We start from the raw sequence: 23,811 nt of genomic DNA, 5'->3' as shown, positions 1-23,811 counted from the left end.
ACAGACAACACACTGCCCACAGCCCCCTGGTCACTGGAAAACCTGTGGTTTGTGTAAATTCTCAAGAACCGTCGCCCACCTGCCTCCAGGACGTGTTAGAACCCTCTTGTCCTTCCTCCGTTCTACCCTTTCTGGCAGGTTGGCTTTTAACAGCCCTGATCCCGTGGAATTTCTTCATGAGCTGCTGTGATTCCTGGATGGCCCCAGTGATTCCGGTTTGCTGGATGAAATTGACAAGCTCTCCAGTTAGATGAAATTGACAAGCTCTCCATCAGCAAGTGTCAAGCAGGCATCTGTTGGGGACCAAGCACTTCCTAGAACCACAGAGAATGCAAAGGAACAGAAGTCCTACTCACGAGCCCACAGCCCCACGGGGCAGAGAAACCTGGAGACGCGCACAGCTGGGAATGAGCCAGAGGAACAGAGCTCGGAAGGGGGAAAGGTCAGGATGTCCTCTGTGGGTTTGTTGACTGACCTGCTGGACACAGATTAGAAGGGCCGGGGTTGGAAGCTTTTACTGCAGCACCCTCTATCTGTAAAAGGTCTCAGCAAAAGCCTTTGCATTTCTGCTTCCAGGTACAAACCTGCCTGCATGTGTGTCCACCTTCTCTGCCTGACAAGGAAGCAGTGCCCAGCCTTCCTGGAAAGCCAGCCCTCCCACCATCACTGACCTCCCCCCTTCCCCAGCAGCGCTCCACACACCGCCTCACCTCTGGTCATGAACTCCCCTGGCTTTTGCCCTCTGCTCTGCAGTAACACTCTTCTTGACAGGTCACCAATGACTTCATGGCATCAGGTTGCGTGGACATCCTAGTGTCCTGTTCCCCAGCAGCCCTCCCCTTTGACATAGCCCCTCTGCAGCACCACACACTGCTGCCTTTCCTCGCCTCTCCCCGCCATCCAGCTGGTGATGGAGTGCCCCAGGCTCAGTCCTCCACCCTTTTCTATGTACTTTCTCCCTAGGTCATATTACCTGGACTCAAGACTTTTTACACCACGTACATTCTGTTATCTTCCAAGTGAACATTCTGGGCCCTGACAGCCATCCCGACCCACCTCTGTACTCACGCATGACTCTCCACGTGCATATACTCAATCCCCCGGGAAGTTTGGGACTAAGATGGCGCTTCATAGTTGTCCTAAATCTGCAATTTGAGCAGGGGGTTTGGTGAGGGCAGCTCACCTCTGCTGGGGTGGCTCAAAGGTCAAGTAGAGACTGGAAGGCTCAGAACGGCTATAGTCTTGCACCTGTGGCCGGTGATGACAGCTGTCAGAACTTCCACTAGGACCATCAGCCGGGACACTTGCAAGGGGCCTCTCCAAGGGATGGTGGGATTTTGGTGGCAAACATCCCAAGAGTGAGCTGCACAACCTCTTGTGACAACTCAAAAGTTCCACAGCATCACTCCCACCATACCCTAAGAGCAAGGCAGGCACAAAGGCTCACCTGAGTTTAAGGGGAGGGGACAAAGGGTCCACCTCTTGCTGGGGGTGGTGTCAGGGTTCTGGAAGAACAAGTGGAGTGGGAAATATTGTTAGGACCATTTTTAGGAGATTCACACACATCCCCTGTATTAGTCGGGGTTCTCCAGGGAAATGGAACCAAGAGAATAGATGAGATTTATTAAGGGAATTGGCTCACATGATGATTGGAGGCCAAGAAGTCCTGCCATCTGCTCTCTGCCAGCCGGAGACTCAGGAAAGCTGCCACTGCAATTCAGTCTCAGTCCAAAGGCCGGAGAACCTGGAGTTCTGGGGCAGGAGAAGATGAATGGTCCAGCTCCAGCAGAGTGCAGATTTACCCTTCCTCAGCCTTCCTGTTCTATTCGGGCCCTCAGCAGATTAGATAGTGCCCACCCACCTTGGTGGAGGTGGATCTTCTTTACTCAGTCTATGGATTCAGACACTCATGTCTTCCAGAAATAGCCTCACAGACACTTCCAGAAATCATGTTTTACCAGCCAACTGGGCATCCCTTAACCCAGGCAAGTTGATATATAAAATTAACCTTCATATTCACACATGCAAAATACACTCACCCCTCCCCCACCCCAGCCCTAAAGTCTCATCTCCTTTCAGCATCAGGCTCGGGACTGCATCCCCTGAATCAGGTGCCGATGTGGCTCCTCCAGCATGGTTCCCCAGGCACGGGCCCTTGAGCACTGGTTCTAAAATTCCGTGAACTAAAGAGAGACATCCTCTCCCCTCCACCCAGAGGCTCAAGAGAAGATGATGGCAATGGCATAAGACAACCACTGCAGACACTCCCTATTTTAAAAGGAGGGACAGAGAAGGCACATGACAGGCACCATCCAGCAGCTGACGTCCAGTCTGGCACATGGTGCCAATTCCATTAGGCTCAGTCCTACTGCCAGGGAACGATTCTCCTTGGACTGCCTCCAGGAGCCAAAGAGGCTTTTGGCATATTGTGATTCATTCTTAATGATAGGGGAGGCATGATTCAGTAAAGTGTCCTTCCTTTTGGAGAGCATGTTCTGACACGCCCCCAGCTACTTGGACTCCTATGAACTTCACTGATAAAATGAGCCCTTGGGCTGGGCACGGTGGCTCATGCCTGTAATCCCAGCACAATGGGAGGCCAAGGCGGGCGGATAATGAGGTCAGGAGATCAAGAGATCAAGACCATCCTGGCCAACATGGTGAAACCCCATCTCTACTAAAAATATAAAAATTTAGCTGGGTGTGGTGGCATGCGCCTGTAGTCCCAGCTACTTGGGAGGCTGAGGCAGAAGAATTGCTTGAATCCGGGATGCGGAGGTTGCAGTGAGCCGAGATTGTGCCACTGCACTCCAGCCTGGGGGAGAGAACGCGACTCTGTCTCAAAAAAAAAAAAAAAAGGGGGGGGGCCCTCAAATTTTCATAGGGCTTTTCTCCCCCAGCCTCGAGTCCAAGTGTCCTACCACGGCCTCTAGTCTACTTGCCACTCATGTGCATCTGGTCTGATTAACATGATGTCACAGATACAGTGGATCAGTCCAAGTTCTTGGGAGAGTCTTTACAATCCAGGCCCTCTCAGGCAGTATCATAACAGAGAATTAACATCAGCCCCGGGGAAGACAAGTGGAAACTTGTGTCTGTCACACTTCTTTGGCCCCACTCTTCCTTTCTGATATGGATGGAAATGAATGCCTTCCCCAGTCACTGGCCATCTTCCTTGCATCTGAATCATGTTAATTTGCTCTAGCAAAGACATCACACCTGGCACAGCAGTTTGTGTGGGGCTCATTCTTGGATAAAATTGCAGTAGTCCACTGTGGTCAGAAAGGATCCACTCTGAATTTTGTAGAGGCCAGACTGAGGAATTGCATGGGAATATGATGGGGACAACCACAGCAGCATCCTTTAGGTCTTTAAGAATGACATTCATAATGGTATTCTCACTGGGTTGCAACATTGCTATTGATTTACTGTCTTGGCTGGTGTCATGAGTGGTGCAAGATTAGAGATAACCAGGTCCACAAACATTTGTATCTTTCTACAATGTCAGACTTTTATTGATGCCATTTCAATCACAGAAGCCCAAAGTTCGATGGAGTTCCCAAGTATGCAGTTCTCCTTAGTACTACCCATTCACTTGGTAGTCAGAGCCATGGGCACCAGGCTCAGGCCCCTCCACGGGTCAGTCAATATTGCAAACCACGCATAATAGTATACATAGTCACTCACGCCTATAATCCCAGCACTTTGGGAGGCCAAGGCAGGTGGATCACCTGAGGTTAGGAATTCAAGACCAGCCTGGCCAACATGGTGAAACCCTGTCTCTACTAAAAATACAAAACTTAGCCAGGCATGGTGGCAGGTGCCTGTAGTCCCAGCTACTCAGGAGGTCGAGGCAGGAGAATCGCTTGAACCTGGGAGGTGAAGGTTGCAGTGAGCCGAGATCGCGCCACTGCACTCCAGCCTGGGTGACAAAGCTAGACTCAGTCTCAAAATAATAATAATAATAATAGTATACACAGTCACTATATAAATGTTACAGATTAAACATTCCACAGTAAACAAAATAACATTTAACATCAAGAGAAAAAGATTGAAAGAATTAATCAACCAGGCCAGGGGAAGTAAGACAAAATGAGTCCTGGGCTGGGTTGACCAGTCCATCGGTCTTGCAAGGAAGAGCCTTTGATATAGCAGAGCCTTTGGAGGCATATGTGAAGTTCTTATCATAAGTGACTGCAAGACCGTGTCAATTAAGATGGCCAGTTGAAGCTGCTGAAGGGCTGGCTGTTCTTTTATGGTCACAAAGTCCTCTGGTGAGAACTGATAGTATTAAATAGAAGAGTATGCTTATTTATGACTTTCTCTGGTTGGATGCTGTCTTAATTTTTTTATTCGTTTCCTAAGCAAAACATCTCATCCTTGTTGGCAAAGTGCCCTATGAAATATACAATGGAGGGAGGCCGAGGCGGGTGGATCACGAGGTCAGGAGTTCAAGACCAAGCTGGTCAACATAGTGAAACCCCATCTCTACTAAAGATACAAAAAAATTATCCGGGCATGGTGGCACGTGCCTGTAATCCCAGCTACTTAGGAAGCTGAGGCAGGAGAATAGCTTGAACCTGGGAGGTGCAGGTTGCAGTGAGCCGAGATCACGCCACTGCACTCCAGCCTGGGACAGAGTGAGACTCCATCTCAAGAAAAGAAAAAAGAAATATATAATGCAGTGCTTTTCTAAGATGGAGTTAGTTATGTCAAGGGTGCTGTATACACCCGGGGAGAGGGAGGTAGTTTCACAGACTTCCACTTGGCCCTCCCCATTACAGTAGTTCTTTACCCTACAGGCCAAGGACCAAGTCCAGCCATTACCAGTACACATTTAGGGAGGGGGAACCATCACTGCGAGGCTTCATGGACCCACCAGACCCACTGTGAACCAAACCTGGACCAGGCCCCATTTATTATGTGAACTCCATTCCCTGTCACTCTGAAACGGGGACCACAATGACACTCAGTAGCCGGGGTATCAGTGTCAACTTGGATCCCGTGTGCAACAGTCCTCTAAATGTCTGCGTATCTTTCTCTCCAACAAGTCAATGGTTGTAGGTTCCTTTGGGGAAAGATTGGGGGCAATTAATTGATACCCTTCTCCCTGGGACCCAACCTCTCCTTCAGTCAATGGATTCTGGGCATGAAAACCGGCTCAGACTGGAAACTGAGCAAGACACCATGTTTGACAGGATGGTTGCTCTGGTGATCACCCTTTTTTATTCAATGTGTAAACTGAGTAATACTATAAATGTACAATGAATTGAGTTATAGGTGGGAAGTTGGCTGCTCCTCTGTCTGGCCCTAGTAGGGCTCTATTAACTATTTCCAACCCCTGTCTGTAGGTCAGGCCCCCTGCTGCTTCTCTGACCTTGCTGCCCCTCATGATCTTACACCCACCCTTTTTCTGACTGCGAAGGGCTTACCATGTGGCTTTATTTTGTGATCCTATTAGCCTCATTGCTATCAGGGAGCCCAGTTCTGCACAGCATTCCCTGCTGTCAGCCATGACCTACGGGGGACCGTTCTGCTGGAACTTCTCCACAATGCTGCTGCCCTTTCAGCAGGACCTCCTCACTGCTTTGGGAAGTGGAGGAGTTTCCCTCAGACCCTCCTATGGAACATCGGATGGGGGCTGGGAAGGTGTTCCAGCCTTAGAATATCCTCCCTAGCAGGCCCAGCCTCTGACTCTTCTGAACCCTCTATCTCTACCTACCAAAACACTTCTCTCTTTTTTTTTTTTTTTTTTTTGAGACTGAGTCTCGCTCTGTCACCCAGGCTGGAGTGCAGTGGTGCAATCTCAGCTCACTGTAACCTCCATTTCCCGGGTTCAAGCGATTCTCCTGCTTCAGCCTCCTGAGAAGCTGGGATTACAGGCACCCACCACCACGCCTAGTTAATTTTTGTATTTTTAGTAGAGATGGGGTTTCGCCATGTTGGCCAGGCTGGTCTTGAACTCCTGACCTCAGGTGATCCACCTACCTCAGCCTCCCAAAGTGCTGGGATTACAGGCGTGAGCCACCATGCCCGGCCCCTACCATAACACTTCTACTGCACTTTGCGAGACCATCACTGTCCCCAAGGTTCTGTGAGCCATCTGTCTCCCAGGGTCCTTGGGAGGGAGTTAAATCCATGCAGAGAACTCCCGCTGCAAGAGGTAGAATTCCCCCTTCTACCTTCATGTCCACTGTCCCTTATCCAGCACTTCAGATCCGGTCTGGTACACTCTCCTGGCATCTGCATGTCCGTTCTTGCTAGGGCCTGCAGCTCCTTCGGGATCTAGTTCCTTTCCCCCTCCACCTGAGTTACATTGTGACTTAGGAATCTGTCTGGTGGCCAGGAGGGGAGGTGGGGGAGATGCTGATTCTAACACAGCATTTGTGTTATCTTACAAGGCACAGGACTCGGTATCATCTTTAAGCGAGGGAGCAGTGATAGGTAGCTTTAATAGGGAAGAGAGGGCCACTTCCGCACGCTGGAAAGCGTCTAGAGAATGTGGGGTTTCACAGTTTTTAGGACATTTACTGAGTTACCCCCTTCCAATCCCAGAATCCCACTCCTTCGTAATCAGGATTCTGATCTGCACGTAGCCAACTTCCTGGGGTTGAGAATTCAGCCTTCTCTGAAGCTTCTGTAGTCATTACCATTGAAGCCTGGCCTGATCCTCAACGCTTTCTGCCCTCTTAAGACATAAGGGCCTCGTTTCACGCCTCCCCTTAAATTAGTGATCAATCATCTGTAGCATTTTTATTGTCTTTCTCCAACACGTCACTAACACTGGCAACAGCCACTTAATTTCTTTGCCTTGGAATTTCTGTTTCCCTTTATCTTTCAAATGACTGAGCTATTGCACCATCAGTGAAGGCTTAATCATTGCCCATACAGATGCCAGAGGCTTCCCTCCTGGGAGGTTGGTGGGGGGGGGGGGGTGTGGGGGGGCCCTTGTATCCAGCTGGCAGGTGATGGCAGCTCCAAAATCCTATTTTAGGGGCTGCTTCCTATAGGACCACTCCTGGCACCAGCTGCCTTAGTTTGGGTTCTCGAGAGCCAGTCTGAGATGGAGGCTTGTGGGGAGGTTGATTGGGAGGTACCCTCGGGAATCCTGTGATGAGGAAGAAAGGATGTGGCACAGGCAGGTACCATGGGGAGCTGTAGAGTGGAACAGTTATCTCAAACAGAGGCAAGGTGGCAGGCCTTCGTATATCACAGGACGAATGCCATCTTGAGGGTTCGCTGTCTTCTGCTGAGAGGGTACTGGGGACAGACTCAGCTGTGAGCAGCCACCACTCCTGGCAGCTGGGGACAGCCCTCAGTCCTGAAGGGGGATCTGTGTGGCACACCACACCATACACCACATGCCTTAAACTTAGATTGTTACAAATTAAATGCCCAATTAACTGCGGCTTCCCCAAATCAGTAAATGGCACCACTAACCAACTAATGTCTGATATCAAAACATCAAAGTCCCCTTTCTTTCCTCAGTTTCCCTTCCTGTCCTCAACCCAATTCAGCCACAAATACCACTGGTTCTACCTCCAAAGGATGTCTCTAATCTGCCCACTTCTCCGTATCTTCACTGCCACGCGGTGGCTGTGCACCAAGTCGCAGACATTTCACCAGGACCCCACAGTAGCTTCCTGTCATAGTCCATTAGGGCTGCTGTAACAAACACCTTAGCCTGGGTAATTTATAAACAGAGACATACTGCTCCCAGTTCCAGAGGCTGAAAGGTCAAGGTACCAGAAGAATCAGTGTCTGGTGAGGGCTCCCACCCTACCTGAGAGATTCTGCCTTCTCACTGAGTCCCCACATGGTGGTAGAAGGGGCGGACATGCTCTCTGGGTTCTCTTAGTAAGGACTCTAGTCCCATTCATGAGGGCTCCACCCTCGTGGCCTGATCACCTCCCAGAGGCCCTACCTCCCAACACCATTGCGCTGAGAATTAAGTTTCAACATCTGAATTTTGGGAAGACACAAACATTCAGACTATCACACTTCCTGACCGTCTCCCTCCGACACACTCTCCACACCCTAGCCAGGGTAATATCGGAAAAACGTAAATCATAATGAAAACTTAAGTGGCATTCCCTGCTTAACATCCTCTGATAGCTTCTTACCCCTGTGGTCCTCTCAGACCCCCGTTCCCTCCTCTCCTACCCTGTCCTTCCCGCACAGGACGCCCAGCCAGTCTCCTTTCTGTCTGCGAGCCTTCTGCCCTCTTCCCCACCGGGCCTCAGCAGGTGCTGCTCCCCACGTAGGTAACGCTGCCATCTCACATCCCGCGGGTCTTTCCCCTGCTGAAATCTCTGCATCCGTCATGTTTCAGCTCCCACGTGACCCCTCACACAGCTGTTCCAAGCATCCAGCTAACATGGCCTCCCAGTCACGGTTGCTGTCCTGAAGCACCGCTCAGTCCTTGTCACAACCCAGAATTATTAACGTTTCTGCTTGTGTAGTGTCACTTTCCCATCTAGAAAGCAAGCTCCCCACACACAGAACTCATGTGGCACTTTTGTGTCGCTGGAGCCCTGGTGCCCAGCATGTGCACCCCCTAAGTGAATACACTTAACCTTTGTTAGTTCCCATTCTATTGCTTACATTATTTTCAGATAAGCTAAAGACTGTACCAGAACATGTTTATACTGGGTAATAAAAACATACTCTAACTTTTTTTTTTTTTTTTTTTTTTTTTGAGACGGAGTCTTGCTCTGTCGCCCACGCTGGAGTACAGTGGCGCCATATTGGCTCACTGCAACCTCCACCTCCCAGGTTCAAGCGATTCTCCTGCCTCAGCCTCCCAAGTAGCTGGGACTATAGGTGCATGCCACCATCCCTGGCTAATTTTTGTATTTTAAGTAGAGACAGGGTTTCACCATGTTGGCCAGGCTGGTCTCGAAACTCCTGACCTCAAGTGATCCACCTGCCTCAGCTTTCCAAAGTGCTGGGATTGCAGGTGTGAGCCACCGCACCTGGCCAAACATACTCTAGTAATTTTTTTGGCTTATACCTCAAGTGATACAGACATTTGGACAACCAGATGTACATCAATAAGGAAAAGATGCTTACCATTTTCCAAATGCTCCCCCTTGCCAACAGAGATAGGTGTTTCCAGGTGGCTGTCATGGTGATAGAAGCTGTTTTCTCGTCTTTTCATTTGATCTGTGGAATAGGAAAGTGATGACTCAGAAGGCAGAGAACATTCATGGTCTGGAGAGATCTTTGAAAAGCCTGATGTGGCGCCACCATCTGGTGTCTCTAGAATAAAAGTTCTAACCGCGTGGTTCATGGTATCTTCGGGACAAGCCCGCGTGCCGGCTGGGACCCAGCATGACATGGGGGCTCGCCCACTCTGGGATTTCCTTAACCAGGGACCACTGTCATGCCTCGTGCGCTGTGAACTTGTCATCCCCGTGGCTTGGAAGCCCTCCTCAGAAAGACATCCCCTTTCACAGCCTGAGCAGCCACAGTATTTCAGGGGACCACATAAAAAATGACCAAGAAGGCCAGACACAGTGGCTCACACCTGTAATCCTAGCACTTCAGGAGGAGGATGGAGGAAGGAGGATCGCTTGAAGCCAGGAGTTCAAGACCAGCCTGGGCAACATAACAAGACCTCGCCTCTACAAAAAAATAAACAATTAGCCAGGTGTAGTGGTATACTCCTGTAGTCCCAGCTTCTCGGGAGGCTGAGGTGGGAGGATCGATTGCTTGAGCCCAGGAGGTTGAGGCTGCAGTGAGCCATGATCACGCCACTGCCCTGCAGCTTGGATAATAGAGACCCTGTCTAGAAAATAAAAAGAGACCAAGAAATAGGAAGATCTTCCTCCTAGAATTGCTCAGGAGAACACTGGGATTTCCTCTGGAAAAGACTAGACACTTATGTCTGGGGGAATCCATCCCATTGTGGCAAAAAGAAGGTAAAGGACCCAGTGAATCAGAGTTTGTTGGAAGCCTGGTGCGGTGGCTCACACCTGTAATCCCAGCACTTTGGGAGGCTGAGGCGGGCAGATCACTTGAGGCCAACACGGCAAAACCCTGTCTCTTCTAAAAATACAAAAATTAGCCAGGTGTGGTGGTATGTGCCTGTAATCCCAGCTACTCAGGAGAATCTCTTTAACCTGGGAGGTGGAGTTTGCAGTGAGCAGAGATGGTGCCACTGCACTCCAGCTTGGTTGACAGAACAAGACTCTGTCTCAAAAACACAAAAACAAAAAAAAACAGAGTTCGTTGTTAGATAGAGCCCAGTAGAGCCCAAACAAAACTCCTTCCTGGCAGAGCCATCAGGATAAATGTCAGCCCTTAACAGGGGCTGCCACAGACCCCACCGTTATCCATATTTACCTACAGCCCAGCACTGCTGTGATGAGGCTCAGGGAAAATAACAGGGTCCCTGAAGTCTCCAACAAGCTCTTTCCTACCCACCCTGTCTCTGTCTCCAAAATTTTCTCTTTCCACGCACCCGATCCTACCCTGTCACTTTTCTGCCTCTTTCTCGTGTCAGTATTTGTTCTCTCCTCCCTCCCTACATCCATCTCTCCTTCTCTCTTCCCTCCCTTTCCATTTCCTGCATTATTTCCCACCTTCTCCAATTTAAGAGGATTATCCACTTCTGACTTGGCCCCATCATAGATGCAGAAACTTCCACTGAGGGTCAGCTCGTAGATCCCTGGGGACTCAGGGGCTGCCTAAGGGCTGTGTTTCTACTGAGCCTTTAGAATACCAAGTACTCTTTAAAAATTCACTTGCAAACTACCCACCCAGTATCGTTGCAGACTGTTCTTTAGAAGTTTTAGAGGTCTCTGCGTGCTCACTTCCAACTTATTTCTGTGTGTGCCAGTCACACGTTCAACAATTCTTTGGCTCACAATGTATCCCCAGCAATTGGCTTTCTCGCCACTGAGGTTACTTTTAACATGCCAGTTGATGGTTATAAAACAGCAATTCTGGAAATCCCATCCAAGGATTGCTCTGTATTAACACATCATCAAAATAGTATATTGCAAAGTCAACATACGATTATAACTGTTGGCCTATCAAATACTGAAAGATTTTGAAACCTCAGTGGGAGCCAAATGCCATTTTATTAAATTGGGATACAGGAAAGGAAGAGTGTTGCAAATGTTGCAGTGGTGTTAGTTTGAGATGTTAGTGGGTTTTGCCAATATTTTCTCTAACAAAATAAGAATGTAATATATCTATGTCACATGAGAATATTGCATGTTTATTCTATATATACCTACACTCACATATATACATACACACAGTGCATACATGTGAAGTGTGGCCACAGAGTTGACGTGGGACAATCTACTGTGGCTCATATCTAATGGCCGTAGAGCAATTTCAATGAGGTTCCTGCAACCTCTGGAGCAATGGCCCCATTACTCAATTAAGACAGAGGCTCCCAAAGCGGCTGCAACACCCATCTGAAAATGTTAAGTTATGGTATATAAAAATTTATATCTTGACTCATATATTCAACAACCATTTTACAATGTAAGTCAATACACTTTTATTGAGCAGTGTGGCAGATACAGGGTAGGGGATGAAGGATGAATGCACAGTCCCCTGTCCTCAGAGAGTCATAACAATATGTTACTGTGCCCTTCTCTTGGAAATGAGTGACTCTGCCCAAATGTGGAAAAATATTTAAGTGAGTTCAAAACTAATATGGCTGTTGGCTCTGAATACAGAATAAACAAACCTCTGCCCAAAGAGAAATCAGATCCGCTGTCTTTCTGATCTAACTCAGCAAAGCCAAGTTCTCAAAGTTTGAATTCCTCCCGCATAAGCACCCTCAAATGCACTTCTTGCCTCTGACATTGCACTCATCCCAAATATCACTTCCTGATGGCACGACCTGTGCTTTCTGAGTGTGTTGATAGGTCAGACCACTGAGGAGTCCTGCGTGGCTCTCTCTGTCCAGACCAAGCTGGCTGGTCAGGATGAATGGCCATGTCTATCTGTACAAGGCTGGTGGCTTATGTGAGCTAGACTTACACAGCTGTTTTAGGATGTTCAGAAAGATCAAAGAGCAGGAAATCATGAAACAAAATCAAGTAGATAGAGAAAAGAACCAACAAGAAAAAAAAATTCTAATTGACAAGCAAAGTGGTTACAGTGAAAACCTCAAAGCCCTGGGTAAATGCGAGAGACAAAGGAATCCAACACAGGGCTCGTGAATGGGAAAGTTACTTGGAAGAGGGAAGAGTTGTACCCAGAAGGCAGTGTAGAGAGGCAAAGGAACTTTTTTAAAAATGAAAGTGTAGGCAGGGCCCATTGGCTCAAGCCTGTAATCCCAGCACTTTGGGAGGATGAGATGGGTGGATCACCTGAGGTCAGGAGTTCGAGACCAGCCTGGCCAATATGGTGAAACCCCATCTCTACTAAAAATACCAAAATTAGCCAGGCGTGGTGGCATGTGCCTGTAATCTCAGCTACTCGGGAGGCTGAGGCAGGAGAATCACTTGAACCCAGGAGGCAGAGGTTACAGTGAGCCAAGATCACGCCATTGCACTCCAGCCTGGGTGACAGAGCAAGACTTCATCTCACACACACACACACAAAAAAAAGTAGTTAGGCAAAGAGTTTGAGAGGTGTTGACTTCTGTCTAAACGCCACTCCAGAGATGAGAATCAAAGAAATGAAAGAGGAAATGTATTGAGATCATGGCTGGGGATGTGCAAGAACTGAAGACAAGAGTGACAATGCACAGAAGTGAATCCACACCTCATACATCATATTGAAACTACAGAGATCAAGGAGGAAGAAGAAATCTTAAAAGCAACCAGAGAAAAGACAGGCACCCTGGAAGGAATAACAGTCTGACAGCAGGTGCCAGAGGGAATGGAATAGTATCTTAAAGTGCTGAGAGCGGCCGTAGCCGTGGCTGTTTAGTTCAGCTATTAGCATTCCATGGAACAGACTGTGGGGAGCGCCACTTCCTCCTTCTCCAGAGTCTCCCACAATTGACAGCAGTCATTTCTCAGACTCCCGGCTCCTGCCCGGGGCCTGTGTGTCTCAATGAGTGGCTCCACCTTGCTCCGTTTTTACAAAAGTGAGAAACCTGAGAGCCAGCCCATAGACAGAACCTCCCCAAGTCCTGTCACTTTGGTTTTTTTTCCTTTTTTGTAGAGATGGGATCTCACTATGCTGGTCTCGAACTTCTGGCCTCAAGGGATCCTCCTGCCTTGGCCTCCCTAAGTGATGGGAATACAGGCGTGAGCCACCATACCCAGCCCATGTCCTTGGTTTTAAATTCCCACATGTCCATCCCTGTGGACACTGCTCTGACTCAGGCCTGTTGCAGGAGCCGCCTGGCTCACCTTGCTCCCTACCACCTCACCAATACCAAAGTCACTCTTTTCAGACCGCTAACAGGGGCTCCCTTTACTGCTTCCTACTCAAAGCTCTCCCAGCTCACCCTTCAGGCAATGTGCTCCCCCTGTTGCCCCCTGCCCATGCCTGCCTGGGATCCCCAGTGTTCCAAGCCAGGGGTCTACAAACCAGGGCTCACCGGTCGCACTGTTTGGATACCCCCTCTGTCCAGTCCCTGGCTGTGGGGTCATTCCCAGCTGTGCCACATGATCGCTTTCAGCAAAAGCCTGCAGGTAACTCTGGGTGCCACACTTCTGTGTGAGAATCGCATCCAATCTGCTCTACCCCTCTGTATAAGTCGATCCTTTAGAAAGGCACAGGAATTCCAGGCAAGGACAAAGCCTCTTTCCTGTGGCCCTGCGTGTTGTTCCAGTCCTTCCCGGAGCCCTTGTTCTTCCACGCATCCCCCATACCACAGCCCACACCACCCCTCCCCACATGCCTTCCTGGTGGGCACCGGAGCTTCCCCTTCCATTCTCCACAGTCTCTTTCATGTCACACCCTGGTGAGTGCTAGGCAGGACATAGGCTGGGTCCAGGTTCCCCCACTCAAGTGGCATGAGGCCCGTGCCTGTCCACAAAGGACCCCCGGCCCCACCAGGGATGAGAATCCAGGGCTGAGGTGCAGAGCCATGTGGAGGCCAGAGAGCTGTGCTCCTGGGTGTGAGGAGATACAACCATGTCTTTTATTTTCTGTTTCCTGATGCTTTGACATCTGGGGCCTTGCCAATCCTGAAGGGATGGCCCCTCCCAGGACTATTTCCTAGAGAGAATAAAGAACTCACCCCCAGTGTGCTCTTCAAATGTGAGCCAAACAATCCAGAGGCCACACCCCTGGCCACTCCCCCATCCTTCCAGCCACCCCCACCTCCCCGCATTGCCCCAGGGCGAGTACCAGGCAACTAGAGACAGGCCCAATACCCCAAAGCCTGCAGAAATTAATCAAACAGGTCAATCCCTGGCCTGTCTACCCTGCCTTGCCCAGTCCTTCCCATGGAACCACAGTAGAGGCTCTTGTCCATGTTTTATTCCTGCTGCCTCTGCCTCCTGCCCAGTCCTGTGCTTCCTGGCACCACCCCCCATGGCACACTCCCTTGTCTCGGGAACTGTGAGTAACAAACCATCTTTTCAAGGGCAGCTGCCTCCTGATCTGTTTGTCCTGCTGTTCCTCACATTTTCTCTTAACGTATATTTTAAAACAGAGGGTAAAGAAGAAAGTGGTCAGGACTCTTGGGAGGATTAGAGACAGGAACATGGGGCCTATTTGCCAGGACGGGTGGGTTCTAAGGGAGGGCAACAGATGGGTCATGCATTACATCAAGGCAGGTGGTCAGCAGCTACCTCCTGCCCTGCCATGCCCCACCTACCCACCCTCGGCCTGCCCGTGGACTGCACTTCCTCCTCAGGTTGGAAAATAAGGCAGACTCTTCCAGGCTCTCTTCTAAAGGAGAGCACACCAATAAATGAAACATCAAAGTATGTCTTCTTCTCATTTTATTCTAATGCAAGCATCCTGGAGTCTTCTGTACCTTCTATCTACGCACCCTGCCCTCCAGCCCTCTCTCTGTAAGGCTATGTAACACATGGCCTTGTCTGAACCAAAACTGCCTCCCAGAGGCTGGATGGAATGCTGGCTGCAGGGTCTGGGTCCCGAGGCAGATTGATGGGTGAACCCATCTCAAAATGAGATCCTGCTTGGCTTTGAGTCATGAAGCCCCCTGAAAGTAATCCAGGACTGTCGGCCACTCTACAGAGTGGGTGCAGCCACATTCCACACCAGGAAGACCAAAGCCAGAGAGGCTGTCACATCTCTCAGAGCAACATAGCAAAGAGTGATCCACTCTGCTTCATGCAGTCCATGGAGACTCACAGAGGAGAGGACACCTGAAGGAGAAGTGAGGATCTGGCAGGCAGAGGAGAGGAAGGGCTTTCTGGACAGAAGGGACAGGCTGTGCAAGGGGACAGAGGAGAGTGGGAAATTGGTGGCACATGAGGTGCAGCATTGTGGGGTTGATAGCAATTGAAACCGGAGGTCCAAAGACCAGCACGTTTCCAGTTTTGCCCCCCGCCTCCAGGGCCCACCGCAGGGCCTCGTGCAGATGAAGGATTCAATAAAGATTTCCTGATGAATGAATGAGTTCAAGACACAGCCATGGACAGAGACGTGGGACCTTGAATGCCAGAGCAACAGCATTTTGCCTTCTGCTCAGAGTGGGCCAACTGGGCTCCAGGCAGAAAAGGACACCTAATTAGACCTTCTTGCTTCTACAGAGATCATGCCAGGATAGCCAGGGGTGTTTCTGGGCTAAGCCAGATGAGCTGGTTAAGCCATGCTCTTGAAATAAATAGCTTGTACTGTTTGTCCCCCAAGGACAAAACATGCTTCGTGGAGCCTGTCTCATTATTCCTTGCAACATACATATGCAAAGCATTAGCGGGCAGATTTCCCAGCTCCAGCTTGTTTAGAGAGTGAATATTTTTGTCAAGGTCACACAGCACATGATGGGTGAAACTGAAAGCAGCAATGACCCTCAGCCCCTTGTCCTAACCATGTTCTTCTCTGATGCTTTTCCCCCTTGCTTCAGCCAGGGGCCAAGGCTGACCTACCAAACCATGACTCAGCTCCTATCTGCGGGTTAGGCCCAGGACAGGGTCTCCTCTTCCAGGCTGGGATGCCGGCTCCCCACAGCGGACTGTAACTTGCTTACTACGCTGTGGCTCTGTCCTGCAGTGATTGTCACCTCTGGGGGCCAGGCAAGATTCAAGCCCCTGAGGGGAGAAGGAGATGACTCATGTATGCCTGAAAGAAAGCAGGAAGGAGGTAGAAACTGGACCCAAATGGAAGAGCCTGGCCTAGCCCCTTGGGAAGTAACCAGAAAGCTTCCTCACCCAGCAGACCTCCTTGACCTCCAGAAGGCTCCAGCATGCTTATATGATTCCCAATTCTCATTCCGGCACCAGAAAGCTGGCCTCTCCGTTCCATTCCACAGTTTTAACAAATATTGAGTGAGCTCTCATACGTGCCAGGCACTGCACTGGCCACCATGCACATGGCAATTTCCACATCCATAATAGCATGGGCTCTGCGTTAAACACATTAGAAGTCAAGAGATATAGTGGTAGACATGACAGACACAGCCCTGCCCTCGTGAGTTTACAGTCTGAAATCATTGTATTTCAGAGAGTCAGGGCAATATAGTTTTGGAAAGACTACAAATCCTAGTCAGAGACACCTGGATTCAAGATACGGGCCTAGCTTCTCACCAACTGGTTACTAAACAATGTGAAAATGGAAGTTTGGACTGACGTCAATATGCAGAGATACCATGGGCCCAAGACAATACCTGACCCCAAACCATCACACCAAAACCCCTTACCCATGGGTATGGATGTAAAAAAGCTGGGCTTTGGTGATTAAAATATTTCTTTGGAGAGAGCCACTGGTGTGCCTCGTTCCAGCCCTGCCAATGAGGAGATGGTACCTCCCACCCATCTTGGGCCTAGAAAAGAAGCGGGGCTACATGGAGACCTCAAAAGGGACTTCATACCATACACGTACCCAGATGTTTAGGCAGCATAGTGGATGGGTACCTGGCTCACAGCTGAGAAATCCAGACGGAAAGAGATTGGCCCTTTGTTGGCTGGGGCTGCCATGACAGAAAGCCATAGAGTTCTTAAACGAAAGAACTCTATTTCTCATAGTACTGGAGGCTGGAAGTCCCAGATCAAGATCCAGCAGGGCTTGGTTTCTGGTGAGGGTGCTCTTCCTGGCTCTCAGACAGCTGCTGTGTCCTCCCATGGCCTTTCCTCTGAGCACTCTTGGAGAAAGAGTGAAGGAGAGTTCTCGGTGTCTCTTCTCATAAGGATACTAATCCTATGGATCAGGGCCCCACCCTTATGGCCTCATTTAACCCTAATTACCTTCTTATAGGCCCTGTTTCCAAATTCAGTCACACTGGGGGTTAAGGTTCAACATATGAATGGGAGGCAGGGGGACAATTCAGTCTATAGCAGGCAACCTAGCTACTTTGATGGCAGAGGAAGGGAGGTAGCTGCACCAGAATCAGCCTGCACTTTCAGAGTGTGTCAGGGTAGAGACAGTGGGGGGCCGTGTATGAGACAGAGCTGATGTGGGGTGGCTTAGGTCCTGTCCAAGGGGACTGTGTGGTGAGGAGACAATAGGAGAATACCAGCTGTGATCCACCAGCGTCCCTGGAGCTGAAGAAGGAGTACTAACTGCAAGTAGAGAAAAGCCCATCTTCTACATCAGCCTGCAGGAGAGAGATGTCAGCAGATAACAGGGTGATGGATGTGTATCTCCAGGCCACATATGAACGTGCTCTAGGAGGCAAAGTCAGCTCTGAGTACTTGCAAGGCCCAGAGAACAATCATATTTGATAGTCACATCAGTACCTGCCAAGAAGGAACCTTCCTGGTCCCCTTTCCCCTCCACCTGCCCCCAGCCCATGGAAGACAAAGAATTCCCAGGTGGGGAAAGCTCTAACAGGCTTACTGCGGACTCTTCCCCCAGGCAAGCTTCCTCCTGAAGCCAGAAGAGAAAGAATAGATTCAACTTTAAACGAAATTCAGAGTTGTATTATGCCACGAAACTGGATAGTTTTATTACTGAATCGAGACCATATTTTGCAACTTAAGTTGACTTGAGAAAGTTGACTGGGAAACTATTTTTATTACCTTGGAGAGACCAAAAAAATTCATGGACCAAAACTTTCATCCAGGGTCAGGGGAAGAACCAGCCCCAAGAATAGATTTATAGAGACAGTGAAGAGGTGGCAAGAACATGCTTCATGGGGACTCCCCCGACCTGGAATTTGTGTGTGTTCAATGCCACAGGTACACATGCTACAGGGTTTGCCATCTTAAAATAGGGATAATATAACTTGCCATGGAATATTGCTCTGAACATTAAACTACATATGTTAATGTCTGCAAGACACCTAGGGCAGCACCTGGCACTCAGTAGGTCCAAAGACATGGTAGCCAGTGTGATTGTTGTTCGTGATAGTGGAGCAAGAGCATTAAAAAGTACCTAGAGGTTAGAAGTCTCTGCAACTCCGAGCTTGCTTTGTGTCTTCTCCCTCCAAAGTTGACTCTCATGTTAAGGTCAGTTTCTAGTACTATGGAATTCCAAGGAAGTTCCAAACTGCAAGGAAATCTGACCTCTCTCTCTCCCCCACCCCAATACAACATTTGAATTTTATGTGGAAATCTTAAACCTCTCCTTCTCATTTGGTCTCACTTGGAGCTTTGAAAATATAAGATATGCCATATATGGTTTCTCGCCAGACTCATGCCGAACACTAGTCACTGTTTTCCAGAAACCTCAGCATCTGCTCAGCTATCTAGCCCCTGGGATCACTGTGAAATCGGACTAATACCAAGGACCGGTTACCACAGTACGTCATCTACTCATGAATACTGTTGAGTGAGCTTGGTTTCAAGAAACCTTAAGCCTTCAATGCATAGCTCAATTCAGTCTTTTCTTGGCATTCCAGAACATGATTAATGGTGACGCCATGCCACAGATAAGTTATACATGGCTCAGAACTCTAATTCACAATTGATTAGTCCATGAACAATAGCCCTGAGTAACGTCGTGTTAATGGCCAGCCCCGGTGGTCTGTTCCTACCAGAAACCCATTACTAAGTCCACCCTGTGTTTTACAGCATCCCTACTGGAGCCCAATATCTGCTTATGGGGGCAACTGCTTTGTTTAATGGTTGCTAGCCACGTGCAGTTAGCTAGAGTAGAACAGACACTTTAGAGGTTACTGCTTCAGCCTCCTAGTGAGAGGATGGGAAATATGATTTTTTAAAAAGTCAGTTTGCCTTCAAGTGGATCATATTCCCATAGACTGGGAAATAGATGCCTTCACATTGTGCTTGGGATGAGGGCAGAGAGAAAAGGCAACCTGTAACCAGTGATTTCCAAAGGCAGCAGGGGTCACTGGCTGCATGGGCAGGAAGTGAAACTCTTACAGGCCTGCCGGGTGGAATGGAAGGATGTCTGAAACTGTAGGGAAGGAAGATACATCAGACAGTGAGAGGGAATGAATGTGAAGACAGGAGGGACAGGTGGCAACGAAATGTGAATCCATATGAAGAAATAAACAGCACTGATAAAGGTAACTACATAGGTAGATATAAAAGACAGTGCAACTGGAATTTTTGTAACTCCTTTTCTCCTATTTGTTTTAAAATAGAAAACTATATGAAACAAGCCTCTGTCAATGGACACATAATGTATAGAAATGTAATTTATAATAAGAGCATAAAAGAAATACACTGTGACCTATATGAGAAAAAAAAAATCAAGAAACAATCCCACTTAATATCAAGAAACAATCCCACTTAATAATATCTATCAAAAAATAGAAATAATTAAGGAGGGCAAAGATCTATACACTGAAAACTATAAAACATTGATGAAAGAAATTGAGGAAGACTTCAATAAGTGAAAAGATATCCTGTGTTCCTGGATTGGAATAAATAATATTGTTAAAATGTTCATACTACCCAAAGTGACCTATGGATTCAATGCAACTCCCATCAAAATTCCAATGACATTTTTCACAGAAATAGGAAACAATTCTAAAACTCATATGGAACCATAAAAGACCCAAATAGCCCAAGCAGTCTTGAGCAAAACGAACAAAGCCAGAGGCATCACACTACCTGACTTCAAAATATACTACAAAGGTATAGTAATAAAAACAGCATGGCACTGGCCCCAAAACAGGCATATAAATCAAGGAAACAGAATAGAGAGCCCCAAAATAAATCTACACATTTGCAATTGATTTTTTCCACAATGATGGCAAAAATACATGATGAGGGGAAAGACAGTGTAAATTAAATGGTGCTGGGAAAACTGGATATCCACATATGGAAGAATGAAATTAGATCCTTATCTCCCACCATATACAAAAATAAAATGCATTAAAAACTTAAATGTAAGACCTGAAAATGTTAAACTATTAGAGGAGAACATAGGGGGAAGTTTGATGACATTGGTCTGGGCAATTATTTTTTGGATATGACCCAAAAAGCACAGGCAAAAAAAGCAAAAATACACAAATGGGATTATATCAAACTAAAAAGTTTCTACACAGTAAACAACCAACAGCATAAAGAGACAATTTGCAGGAGAAAATATTTGCAAACCATACATCTGATAATGGTTTAAATCAAAAATATCTGAAGAACTCAAGCAACTCAATAGCAAGAAAACAAATAACCTTATTTGTTTTTAGTGAGCAAAGGACCTGAATACACATTTCTCAAAAGGAGACATACAAATGGCCAACAGATATATGAAAAAATTCGCAACATCACTAAATGTTAGAGAAATGCAAATTAAAACCACAGTGAGATCTCACACTTTGATAATAGCTATTATCAAAAAGATGAAAAATAACAAGTGTTGGTAATGTGGAGAAAAGGAAACCCTTGTACATAGTTGGTGGGAATGTAAATCAGTACAACCATTATAGAAAACAGTATGAAGGCTTCTTAAAAATAGAACTACCATATGACCCAACAATCCTACCACTGGGTATATATACAAAGGAAATCAATATGTCAAAGAGATATCTGCACTTCCATGTGCACAGCAGCATTATTCACAAAGACCATGATACAGAAACAACCCAAGTGTCCATCAACAGATGAATACAGTAAATGTGGCTGTGTATACAAAATGGAATACTATTTAACCTTAAAAAGAAGGAAATTCTGTCATTTGCAACAACATGGATGAACCTGGAAGATATGTTAAGTGAAATAAGCCAAACACAGAAAGACAAATACCACATGATCTCACATATGAAATCTAGGCCAGGTGCTGTGGCTCACACCTGTAATCCCAGCACTTTGGGAGGCCAAGGAGGGCAGATCACTTGAAGTCAGGAGTTCGAGACCAGCCTGGCCAACGTGGTGAAACGCTGTCTCTACTAAAAATACAAAAATTAGCCAGGTGTGGTGGTAAGCACCTGTACTCCCGGCTATTAGGGAGGCTGAGGCAGGAGAATTGCTTAAACCTGGGAGGCAGAGATTGCAGTGAGCCAAGATCATGCCACTGCACTCCAGCCTGGGTGACAGAGCATGACCCTGTCTCAAAAAAAACAAAAAACAAAAAAAACAAAAAAAACCACTAAAACAGTTGAACTCATAGAAGCAGAGAATATAATGGTGCTTGCCAGGGGCTGGGGTATGGGGTGTTGGGGAGATGTTGGTCAAAGCATGCAAAATTCAGATATACATTAGGAATAAGTTCAAGAGATCTGTTGTACAGCATGGTGACTATAGTTAACAATGTACTGTATATTCAAAAATCACTAAGAACATAGATTTTAAGTGTTTTCACCACAAAAAAAATACATGAGGTAATGCATGTTAACTAGCTAAATTTAGCCATTCTACAACGTGTATATATTTCAAATCATGTTATATACCATAAATATTTATAATTTTCAACATAAAATATTAATTCATTTTTAAGAAGTCCTATTGGCCGGGCACGGTGGCTCGCTCCTGCAATCCCAACACTTTGGGAGGCCAAGGTGGGTAGATCATGAGGTCAGGAGCTCAAGACCAGCCTGGCCAAAATGGTGAAACCCCATCTCTACTAAAAATACCAAAATTAGCCAGGTGTGGTAGTGGGCGCTACTTGCGAGGCTGAGGCAAAGAATTGCTTGAACCCAGGAGGCGAAGTTTGCAGTGAGCCAAGATCGTGCCACTGCACTCCAGCCTGGGCGACAGAGCAAGACTCCGTCTCAAAAAAAAAAAAAATTCCTATTACAGTAGATATCAAAGGAAAGAGATTTAAAAGAAACTAGCAGAGCAATGAGAAAAAATCTATACCCCAATATCATGAAACTCTGTATCATCTATAGACACCCTGCATTTCACTATTACATGAGAGAGAAACTTTGGTGTTAAAAAAAAAAAGAAAGAAACTTCTAACCTTACATAGCCTGGCAGAAGTTGAAGAGGTAAGGTTTGCCAAGTCATTATGATAGAGATGGGAAATAGAGGAAGAGATACTTGTGGTCGAAAGTAAAAATAAATTGAGTAAGGAAAACCTGGGCTTGAATCTCAGTCATCCCTTTTTTAAGGCATTTATACCTTAGAGAAGTTACTTAACTACACTATCTGCCAATTTCATCATCTATAAAATGAGAATAAATATACCTAACTTTCAGGTTGTTTTAAGAATTACCTATAATGGGCCAGGTGTGGTGGCTTACACCTGTAATACCAACACTTTGGGAAGCTGAGGCAGGCAGGTCACTTGAGGTCAGTTTGAGACCAGCCTGGCCAACATGGTGAAACCCTGTCTCTATTAAAAATACAAAAATTAGCCAGGCACGGTGGTGGGAGCCTGTAATCTCAGCTACTTGGGAGGGTGAGGCATGAGAATTGCTTGAACCCGGGAGGCAGAGGTTACAGTGAGCTGAGATTGTGCCACTGCACTCCAGCCTGGGCGACAGAGCAAAACAAAATATATATATATACACATATATATACGTGAATATATATATATACACATATATATACGTGAATATATATATACACATATATATACGTGAATATATATATATACACATATATACGTGAATATATATATATACACATATATATACGTGAATATATATATACACATATATATACGTGTATATATACACATATATATGTGTATATATATGTATACATATATATGTGTATATATGTGTATATATGTGTATATATATGTGTATATATGTATATATGTGTATATATGTATGTATATGTGTATATATGTATGTATATGTATATATATGTATGTATATGTATATATGTGTATATGTGTATACGTGTGTATACGTGTGTATACGTGTGTATATACGTATATACGTGTGTATACGTGTGTATATACGTATATACGTGTGTATACGTGTGTATATATGTATATATGTATATATATGTGTATATGTGTATATATGTGTATATATGTATATGTGTATATATATGTATATATGTATATATGTATATATGTGTATATATATGTATATATGTGTATATATGTATATATGTGTATATATATGTGTGTATATATATGTGTATATATATATATATAATGACTAGTTGATATAATACATTATTTTTAAAAAGAGCATGAAGATGGAGGAGGGAACAAAGCTATATAGTAACAAAGTTTTTGTATACTATTAAAATTAAGTTGATATTATTACATACTGGATTACTATAAATTAAGACGTTAATGGTAAACTCCCAGGGCAACCACTAAGAAAATAACTCAAAAATATATTGTTAAAGAAAAAACAAGGGAATTGAGATTGTACATAGAAAATATATTTTTAACAGAAAAGGCAGTAATGATGGAATTGAAGAACAAAAAGATATAAGA

The 23,811-nt window shown here is 46.4% G+C and overlaps 1 pseudogene; it reads right to left on the bottom strand.

Moving 5' to 3' along the window:
• LOC101132165 (uncharacterized) overlaps positions 1-23,811 on the bottom strand; it is a 169,592-nt pseudogene that overhangs the window by 3,591 nt on the left and 142,190 nt on the right.

The sequence above is a fragment of the Gorilla gorilla genome, chromosome 16 (genome assembly GCF_029281585.2).
Source record: "Gorilla gorilla gorilla isolate KB3781 chromosome 16, NHGRI_mGorGor1-v2.1_pri, whole genome shotgun sequence".
Classification (NCBI taxonomy): Eukaryota; Metazoa; Chordata; class Mammalia; order Primates; family Hominidae; genus Gorilla; species Gorilla gorilla.
Note: the sequence above shows the minus strand (reverse complement) of the source record. Positions and strands in the feature narration are given on the sequence as shown.